Source organism: Crinia signifera, chromosome 1, assembly GCF_055691185.1.
Source record: "Crinia signifera chromosome 1, ASM5569118v1, whole genome shotgun sequence".
NCBI lineage: Eukaryota > Metazoa > Chordata > Amphibia > Anura > Myobatrachidae > Crinia > Crinia signifera.
The window spans coordinates 178,055,309-178,066,295 of NC_139217.1; the positions used below are offsets into that span (position 1 = coordinate 178,055,309).

General features: G+C 41.7%; 1 protein-coding gene and 1 long non-coding RNA gene across 3 annotated transcripts in view; one reads left to right on the plus strand and one right to left on the minus strand.

Annotated features, from left to right (window-relative positions):
• Window positions 1-10,987, plus strand: part of CFI (complement factor I) — an 89,673-nt gene that overhangs the window by 59,640 nt on the left and 19,046 nt on the right. The window lies entirely within an intron of this gene.
• Window positions 9,713-10,484, minus strand: LOC146064558 (uncharacterized). Its single transcript, XR_014471828.1, has 3 exons — window positions 10,430-10,484; window positions 10,046-10,171; window positions 9,713-9,812 (listed from the first exon to the last, which is right to left on the minus strand). It is a non-coding gene; the product is annotated as an uncharacterized LOC146064558 (long non-coding RNA).

Here is a 10,987-nt window from a genome sequence, read left to right on the forward strand (position 1 = left end):
CGGCGCGATGTGCTGTATGATTATCTATAAATGAAATAAATAATTTTTATATTTATCGTATATTTACCAATATTCATCACCCCATCAGCGATATGAACACATTACAGATAAATTGTATACTGTACGCTAATCCGGTGACGCGCCTGTTTTTTAAAGGGACCTACCCGTGTGATATGCTTCCGAGCGGTAAACTATCGCAATACCCCTGCGCGTTTGTAATCAACACACACACCAGCGCCAAACCGGGGGAGCATTGGTTGGCCGTTTATTTTAACAACCAGCGCGAGTGTTACTTTTTGGACTCTTACGGTTTAGAACCTGACAACCCCCTATTCCCAAAGGCCATAATAAATTTTTTAAACTCAAATTCAAAAAGAATTTACCACCAAAATAAGCAGTTGCAAGGTTTTAACAGTACCGTTTGTGGACAATATTGTATATACTTTATATTTTTCATGTGTAAAAATTACAAATATACAGATGTGTTGGTCCGTTTTAGTTTTGATACAAAACGTAATGATCGCTATGTATCAAACTTTGTAAGACGTCTCCCTAGAAGTCATTGTTTGAGTCGATATACGGGTAACTGTATACAGTCCTGTGTCACCAGTAACCAACATGTGTTTGATAAAAATAATGTGTAATACAAAATTGTTTGTGTAACTTGTAACTAATGTTGTGATTGAAACGCTGTATGTACATTGCTTATGGGTACTTTCTATTAAAAAATCTTGCTTATTGAACTTTATATCGTGTGATTGCATATTTTTGCAGACAAACTGGTTAGAATCAAAGAACAAAACAGCATTTTATAAATCATAATCATATTTTATTGGTACAGACAAAATGTATTTACAGCAAAATAATCACGAATAACACGATAAACTTTACAGTTAAAACAATACACTAAATACATGATACAATACAAATTAAACGTCATCGTACAAATTAAACACACAAAAATACATCGTATAAAAACATTATAAATTAGTTATATGTTAAAGGTTCAACCACTGCGAATCCTGAAACAGATTTACGGATCTTTTCCTCGGTAGTAAGTATCCGTGTGGCGTTGTTAACCCGGGGGAATTTAAAACATTTATACGACTTTTTTTAATGTTGTGTATTGGGGAGGCTATATTTACATTGCCAATTTCATCATCGTAGATTTCAGCTTTTAAGCGATCTAACTGTAATCTGTTTGATGCATTACCAACTACAGTGGACGGGATATTCAACTCAGCCATAGCGCGCATAAATTCAATCCAGCCGTTAGGCATTTTATGACTCGTCACGCTGTGATTTTGCGTGATACCCCTTATCAAGTCTAACACATTGGATCCTGGCACTGTGACGCCTTTATACATAAACACACCCTTGCGGTCCCAATTCGCAATGTCTTTAGAGCGAACCATTTTACTCATTAGTATTTCACAGTTCTTTTTATACCGCGCATTAACACTGTTCAAGACATCGTGGTAAACAGCGTCGGTAGCATCGTCTTGTGTAGGGTTAGTTGTATCCTCAACAGCATTTGCACCGGGTGATAAAAGCGTTAAAGTTGACATTTCTCTATCAGTTTGTTTACTCAACACCAGGTATCTCTGTAACACAGCTGTGTAGCGTTTTGCCTTTTCATACTCTGATAAAGCATTATTATGTAGTATACTTATGATCTCAGCATCTAGGCTTTGCGTGGCTGTTTTGCGTATATCATCGCTGGTTGGTTTGTTGTTTAAACGGTCTATCTGTTGCTGGGGGACCAGATACATTTTCTCAGCGTATTCCATCACCGATTAGACAGTAGTCCGGTAATTAATGGAATGGCAAATCCTAGCAACGATCCGATAAACCCACCCGACTGTTTCACTAACCTCTTCTTTTTCCCAATGGCGCATTTCTTATTACAAAGCGATTTTATAAGGGACCTCTTCTTTTTAAGGTAGTTCAACTGGCGCTGTGACAGGGGTATTTTACCTTTAAGCGTATTGAGAGCAATCTCACATATGGCTGTCACCAAATCGTTTGAAGCGTTGGATAATATAGCGTTTCTTTGGGCCGGTTTGGCTTTAATGAGGGTTTTTAAAAGGGCCCAATTACGCCTTATCCTGGTCGACATGTTCACAGCTGTTAGAAGTGGTAATGAATGACTATAGGATGCGCGGTTATAGCTATTTAGAACCCCGCTTCTTAACAACATAAGCTACTGGTGTGTCGGGGGGAAATAAACCGCTTCGTAAACGATAATCATCAAGGGCATTGTTTCTTAAATCAACCAGTAAATAACCGTATGGTGGCTCCGTAGCGGACTCATAGGCTTCAAGAAAAAAACGATATTTTGATGGGTACATTTGTCTAGCCAGAATGCTAACCTGCATTTTATCCCTGGGGTTTTTAAACAGGACCATATATTTTGTGTTTAAATGTATAGTCCTGCTCTTTCTACCTTGACAAAATATGTTTTGCACAAGGTACATGACACTGAGATTACGATGGTGCACATACTTTGTGAACGCTTTCTCAACCTCAGAATTATTACTCGCGGCATCCATCAACTCATCTATCACCGTTAAATTAATCTTATCAGGGGGAAAAAGCTGGTTGTCGCTAAATGACTCGGGCAACCCCTCTATAAAACGCATACCAGGGTGAGCACTCAGAAGTTGGTCATATATCGGTTGCCAACAGGTGTAAAACCAAACAATATTATCAGGTACATGCGTCATATGTGTGGATGCGTGTTGTATTAGCGTTTTTACAAAATAACTTTTCCCCGAATTGGAGGGCCCGGCTAAAATACAGGAGAAGGGGTGTTGAAAACGGATATCCATCTTAATAACCAAATGGTAGGGTTGTAAAATTATCCGTGATGTTACGTTTAGTGTAAACGCACTTTTGCGTTTTCTGCAGCATACGGGTTTCAATCTGCCAGTACTTTTTCACACGTACTATACCGGGCTGCCTGGTCACAATTTTTTTCTGATCCTCGCCTTTGGGGTTTAAAGGATAATCTAAGACCAGTTCTTTCAGACTGTCAAAGTTAACGTGCTGCTCATTACAAACATTCAACGTTATACCTTTGACCTTGAGGCTCGTCTTGCCGTTGCTTAGTCTATAGCCGTATGACTTGGGGCCGGCTGAAACAAACTCTGTTATATGCGTACCAGATGGTAGTTCGCTGGTCAACTCCCCTAGATAATCGCCTAATGGCGGATTCCAGTCACCGGGCCTGCTGACAAAAATTACAGAATCTGTATCGTGATACAGACATCTATCTTGTAATCTATCCAATAGGTTGTACAACTCGACGCGGGCGTGCGCTGTGGTAAATGCTGCTATAAATATATTTGTTGTTGAAGACCTGGTATAATGGTCTTTGGCGTATTTCCAGTTGACCATAACAGTTTCTGAGTCTATGAAGTCTAAAGCAGACACCTCATAGTGTGGTTGAAAGGCATATTCAAAAAGCTTATCAGGATCTGTCACTAGACAAGTATTGGGCATGTTGCTACGTTGACCAAATTTACCCCATAATGAGTTTAAAAACAATTTAGAAATTTGTCTTTTGGCGGGGTTGACATTTATGTGTTCGTGTCTTAAAGCTATGCCCTCATTTTTTTGATACGCGTCTATGTACTCTTGTTGTTTCACAGAGTCTGTACACCAATCAGGGTAACCAGAAGCCTCCTGTTTATCTCTGAGGTGTGTTTTAATGTAACCTGAAAACAAATCATCAGATCTCTCATCAAAATGCCACACCTCATAGATTTTACACACTTTGTACCCCTTTTCTATAGCAAGATTTATCTCCACTGTGCACCATGTACCGGTTAGGGCGCGGTTTTCTGAGTCATGAACACACGGCTCACACTGTCCAGATTCGGCGCATGTGCGGCACAGCGGAAACATTAACTTACCATTCATTTTAACCGGTAAAACTGGAAAGAAAAGGCCTCGCGTGTCACAAACCGTGGGTCTCAGCCCCGTCTGAGACCACGTCCATTACCTTCCCGGTGGTCAGCGGTGAGAGTAAGGCCTCTGGTAGCTGTCAGCGCCTGGCGAGATGTCCCATGTTTGGCTGGTGTTGACCCGTGCAATCGACATGCCGGCACGCTGGAGCCCGCGCGTCATGGGCGCCGCCATGACACATGCGCTCAGCTGACCAGAGGGTCCAATCCCGCGGTCCAGCCAGGGTGACCCCTGACCCACACACCTGCACACCTCTCAGGTGTACTCACTCTTTCCCTGGACTGATTGGTGCTGCTGACGCTAACCAATCAGTGCGCAGCAAGGGGGATATATTCCGGCTTCTAACTCACAGTCATCGCCTTGAATATGTGTTCATCTGACCTCAGTCCCTCCTGTGTTCAGCTGTTTCCAAAGGCTCCTGGTTATCCGGTCTCCCCGTGTACCTCTCGCAGTTTCCTGCATACTACCTGGTTTGTCATCTCCAGAAGACTCCTGCCATTCCACTCTGCAGTCGAGTATTACTCCTGTTACCATCTTTACCTGGCATACCATCTCCAGAAGCCTCCTGCAAAATAACCATCGTGCAGTTGAGTGATCTCATCGACCCTGCTGTCGACATCAGTGTTGACACTTTCACACTGTGCCCTCCAGAGACTATTCCAATTCCCAGTGTCTCCAATATCACTACCACTCTCCGCCTACGTCCAGAGGACCAGGGCAGAGGGCCGCGACCTGCCTGTCAGACGCAGCGAAGTCCATATCCCCTTGCGGGGGTCTCTGGTGAATACCGCTGGCAGGTTAGACTCCGCGCCTCTGTTTCTGGTTTCAGCCAACACTCTGGTACGCAAGGCAGTGCCTCTGTGCATGTCATTCATCAGGCCTCCGGCCTTCCGCTACACAGCGCCCTCCACTGGTCCACCACGGTCAGGGCCGGGAACACAGCAGACCCAGAACCTGACATCGCGGAGGATTAATTTTTAATTTAACAAAACCGAAATACTTTGTGACATCATCAAAGTCCTTATAAATGATGCGTGGGTGACGTATAGGATATGTTTTGGTCTTGTTGACAAATGGGTATAGGCTAGTAAAGTCAAAATAGTGTATTTTTTCATCGCACTCTGTCTTGTGATAAAGTTTTATGGCGTTAGTGCGTCCGCCATAAAGACCATCACGAGGATCCAAGGGTTCAGGGATTTCCAAACCTTTCAGAAAAACCTGAAGCTCCTCATCAGTCTCCCTCATTTTCTTCCACTCACACCCCCACATCTCCCTTATCTGAAATCCACACCGTTTAAGGAATTGTATCCTTAACTGTGTCTTGTGCCGCAGTTGACCGTAGGTTGTTTTAGTCAGATTGTTTTCATCATCGGCTTTGTAACAGTTGTCACAACCGTGATAAAAACACCCCTGGAATTCAAAAGCTGTTGGCACGCCGTTAATCACGGCGTAACCATCCAGACTGTATCTACCGACTTTCTTCTCACCACCTTGTAAAGCGTGTCTTATACTCACACCTTCTTTGTGTTCTATGTACATTAACCACTGTATGGCTGGTGTTGAGTAACGCTTCTGGGTCTTGTGATAGTTATCACCCGGTACAAGAGCCAATGTGTTTGCCTGTAAATATTTACAACGATACATAGCCATACAAACCGACGCTAAAGTCGTCAGTTGGAATGGATCAACGTGACGTTTAACGGCTACATCTTTTTTCTCTGCCGCTATTACAAACTCCTGTTCTGTCATGTCTATAACGGCTGATCTGAAAGCTGCGCACCCTTTTTGCAATATTCTGACATCCTCTTTACAATATCGTATTAATTCTTTTTGAAAATTAAACACCTTGTGTTTGTTTTTTTCGTACCACTCTGTAACATCAGCGGCCTCCTCAGGCATCATGTGTTGTAGGCCAAAATATTCTATTGAGGGCATGCCCCCTATGTAATTTTGGTTATCGGCTGTGTTAAAAAAATGCGGGAAATGACCTTTAACGCCATCAAATCCCATGGCCTTTGGAAATCTGCTCAATTTCATGGGGAGAAAATTGAGAGAGTCTATAAACCTAATCTTCAGATCTTTTATTGTGATACACATTATGTTTCCGCCATTAGAGATGAGGGATACAGTATACCGTTCTTTGATGATCTTGTTCAATACAAAATACGCATCATACCGCCCAGCGTTATGGGCTATGAATGTGTAATGCGCAAATTTTGGTTTCATGAACGTCTTTACAAAATCATCGATACAACCTTTGCCCTTAAACTCCCAGGATTTCTCACCCATGATTGTGAGAGCGTAACAGTAGTTTGGTATATGTATACCTGTCTCCTGCATGCATTCGAAATCATAAAAGATGTATTTGGTGGTGGGTTCTTCCGCTTTGATGGGCTGTATGTAACACAAATGATCCGCAAACCCATCAACATATGCCTTGCAAGTAGAACACTTTAGCCCCTGACACTCATGAGACCTGCGACGGTAGAGACAACACCTGTCGCAATAAACATGTTCAAGACAGGATATTTTGCGATCTAAAGCTAAGGATTTGTGCTCCTCTAAACATTCACGCGATCTGCAAAATACCCTACAAACCGAACATCTTAATGCGGAAGCCCCATCATCAGCGCACGCTTGTCTGTGACAAGCCTTACAAAAGAAAAGACAATCGTGGCTATTTTTGCGCTCAAAAGTTCGATTACAGAAGGAACAGAAAAATCTCGATCCGAGAAATGCGCAGATATTAATCAGGCCATAATAGTGTGAATCGTGATATAATACATACAGGGTATCACCGTAGCGCGAATCTGAAAAATAGTAATGCCAAGAACTATTATTATGATATAATATTGTAATTTTTGTTTTTAAGTGTTTTTCAAAAACAACAACGTCGCTAAAGCTGACTGCTTTATCGATCGGTAGGTTCAAATCCTTATGAATTTGAAGCGCCCGATCGTGTATTTCAGCGTCTGTGGCATTACCTTTATCCAGAAGTTTGCAGATCGATGCCGCAAAGCACAAATAATTGTGCGTATTGTTGAAATCATACAGGTGTCTTCTGCGCCTTTCTATAATTAAGCTGTATGGAATGCGTCTAAGGCCGCGACCAGTTAGGGCCCCACCCGCTCTATTTCTAAAAACAGTGATCACAAACCTTAAACCCGTGCCTAATAAGAATTCAGCGTTACTTTGAAGAGTGTTTGTAATTTGATTCAAGAAACTGACAGCGTCTAATGATTCTTGCGGCTTTCGGTGTGAGTAGATGGCGTTGTGTAAACCACCCCCCTCCAATCTTAACTGTACACGATCATTAGGGTCAACACCAACCATGAATTCATCAATCATAACCTGTATAGCGTTGTGTACGGCTTCAACACCCTCTGCAAATGATGTAACTCTTTCCAAATTAACAAATTGAAAATGATTATGATACTCAATAGCTCTGAAATTAGGATGGTGTCGCTCATACCTGTTAACAGCTTCTAAGTACACATCTCGCCGACCTTCACCATTACCGGGTGGCGCACCCCCATCTATGTCATTATGCATGGGCGTTGCGGGGTGTTCAACATTGTCAGGTGACGCAGCGTCACCCGGTAATGGTTGGTCCGGTGATTTGTCAGCCTGTGCACACGGGGTTGGGGGTGTGCCTCGCCCCCTGTGTTGTTTACGCTTTCTCAGCCTGTATATGCATTTTAAAGCCTGTTTTATTTTCGAACGGCGAAATAAGTGTGAGATTTTGCACGGTACATTTGCTTTAATTCTTGGGGCTTTTTTACACACATGTAAATTACGTTTCAACCCATAACCCACCATGCCTAGTCACGGATCCGTTTCAATTATCTCGGCAAAATGATACATGTTCGCTTTAATAAAATCCCTAGTCCTCACGGTCTCTGATATATGATTTGATGTTACATTCATGTACATTTCTACAAGTTCTTTAATGATCTCTGGCTTCTTTTTTGAACCATAAAGCTCATCTTTTATACGGTTCAACAGGGAGTTGACATTTCTACGCATGTACCCTATATGCTCACGCATCCTCCCCATGACCGCGTAGTATTGTATTTCCGCATCTTGTCCTAATTGTTCCACATTCTGAACCCCATCAACTATGTCTGTCGATACCACGGTCGGCGGGGCATCCGCACCGCCCGATGCGGTTGCCTCGCCGACCGTGGTAAAAACACTGGGTAGTTTTGTGTAATCATCACCCATTACTTTATCAGGGATTCCGGCTACAGATGTTACAGCCTCATCATCATTCTGTGGTGTATCTGAGACTGACTCTTCACTAGGGGTGATAAAAAATGTTTGCCCATTTAAGTCCTCATCATTAGCGGATAATGTAGCTGCAGGCGTGTTACTGACCACGCTTTGCGTTTCTGCAGTATGATGTTCCTGCGTGTCTGAAATTACGATGACATCATCATCCGTCAGCGGCGTGTATCTCTCTCTTGACAGTCGTAAAGTTTTACGAGTCTTCACAGTCTTTGTATTACCGGCAATGTCAATGTCGGATTCAGTAGGTGTTGCAGGTGTTGTAAATGCGTGCGGGTAATCCACATTACTCACGGTTGGCACGGTTTGTAATGCAATTCTTTTTCTCACGGGTCTACCTTCCGAATATTTCAATCTTCTTTTAAGGTCTGATAAATCGGCCTTGTTTTCTTGACCGGTTCGACTTTTTGTAATTCTCCGCTTGCTTGGCTTGAAATCGTCGCGCTCGGTGGCCATGATCTCGGCCCTTGATACATTTTCTTGACGTTGTGGGTCGATCACCGTTTTAGCGGATTCTCCCCCAGCAATTTCAGCATTGAGTGGTTGAGCAACCCCGGCCGCGGCTATCATTTTTGCGAATTGTCGCGGATCCGCTGTAAATAAAAAATAACAACGTTTTAGTTACACATTCGCGGACACTAAGACACCCGCTTTATAACACCTTCAGACCCGCCTCCCAAAACACCCACCCCTCCATGTCGGTTTGCATCTACACAGTCTGTTTAATACCTGTGGTTTCCATTTGTAAAGAGCAATGATGAACGCGGTCCTATATAAGAAACTAAATAAACATTACATTACACACCTGAATATTTGCCAGATCTTTCCATCGGCGTGGTTCCTACTGTAATAAAAATCACACCATTTTAGTTACACATACGCGGCCACAAAGACAGTCGCTTTATAACAACTTCAGGATAACCTCCCAACCCCCCCACCTTCCTTGTCGGCTTACGTCTACACAGGCTGTTTAATACCTGTGGTTTCCATTTGTAAAGAACAATGGTAAATGTTGTGCTATATAAGAAACCAAATAAATAAACATACACGGGTATTTGTCAAAGGTTTGCGCCGGCATGGTTCCTTTAAACAATGACCAGAAAGCTTGATCGCTGATCTGGGCTCTTTTTGCGCCTTTAGCCAATGCGCTGTTGGGTTGTTTGGCGTTTGATCCAACACCCGATGTCGGTTCTCTGTATCCGGATGGTCCCGCTTCACACGTATCGGCCCTAGGTACCGTAGGTTCATACCGGCTAGCTATGTCATCTGTAATACATATATTATCAATTAACGACACATTCGTTGACTTGAGAAAAAAAAAAAAAAAAGCCATTTAAGTCATGATAACAACAATCCCCTGTGGACACTATTCATGATTTTGCGGCGATATGCAACATTTAACACAAAAACAATTATAAAAACACCGCTAGCCATGTGTCAAAATTCCCCTTGTATAGCCGGGTTCTGGTATAGCTGTTTATAGTGTTTTGCCGATGGTAAATTCCAGAGATCATCCATTATGTGTTCTGCATCAGATTTCGACATAATCGGCGATACTAACAGAGAACAAATAACACATTAATATCACAGGCGGTATAAAAATGAATATAACAGGATATATATATATATATATATATATATATATATATATATATATATGAGTGAGATCGTGAGAGTTCGCGCGAGATAGCGTGAGAGAGAGTGAGAGAGAGAGACATATTTTTGGAAATAATAATATATCACATTTTTTAACATACATCACATTTTTTGACGGCTTATGAACACCTACATTTTTGCGATTCGGACAAATCAGAGTATGCGGCGTATGGGTTTTCGAATGTCGTCAGATCCGGCCCGACTGTGAAATCCGAACCATATGATCCAACTTCAGATGCGACATTTGTGACATCTGAAACTGATTTAAAATAATATATACATACAAAATAAAATAAAAATTAACACAACAATTTTGTAGAACGAAAAATACAATCAACACGTGTAACATTTATACCAATAGGGCGCTTGTCTTAACAGACCCTGTGAATAACACAACTGTGCCTGGTAATAATAATTAACACCAACAGCGTAACATTTATAAACCCTGTCAATAGCCCCTGTGCCTTAACAAATCATGCCCTAGCAACAACAATGTGTCTTTGATCTGTAAACTTACATGTATTTGTCTGCTCATTTGACTGCTGTTGGAAGCTGGGTAAATCTTGTAAATCTCTGAGACTTATTGTGTTTGCATTAATGGTTTTGTATTCCTTTCTCTGTAATAAATAATAATAAGTTGAAATAACAATACAATAAGCTATTGTTAAACTATTGTAAATATCATATACACACCTGCATGTTGATGTTTTGTTGATAGCTTAAGTTCAAAGGTATTTTCTGCAACAGCCACTAGATGTCACTGTTGATAACAACATACATCATTCAGCAATCATAAAAGAATTTGTGTGCACAAAATCTGTATACCAAACACAACACGCTAATCACTGCACATGCAATTGGCCGGTTAAACCCCACCATAGACTCAATATTTTCTTTCCTAAATGAATGATTAACCACAAGCAGCCAGTATGCCAGCATGTACACCCAATACATTACAATACAATGCATACAGCAGCAATCTATATTTTAAGATTGTTTAAAAGCGTACTAAAAACACACCCTGCCAATAAATACATTACAATACAGTGCATGCAGCAGCAATCTATATTTTAAG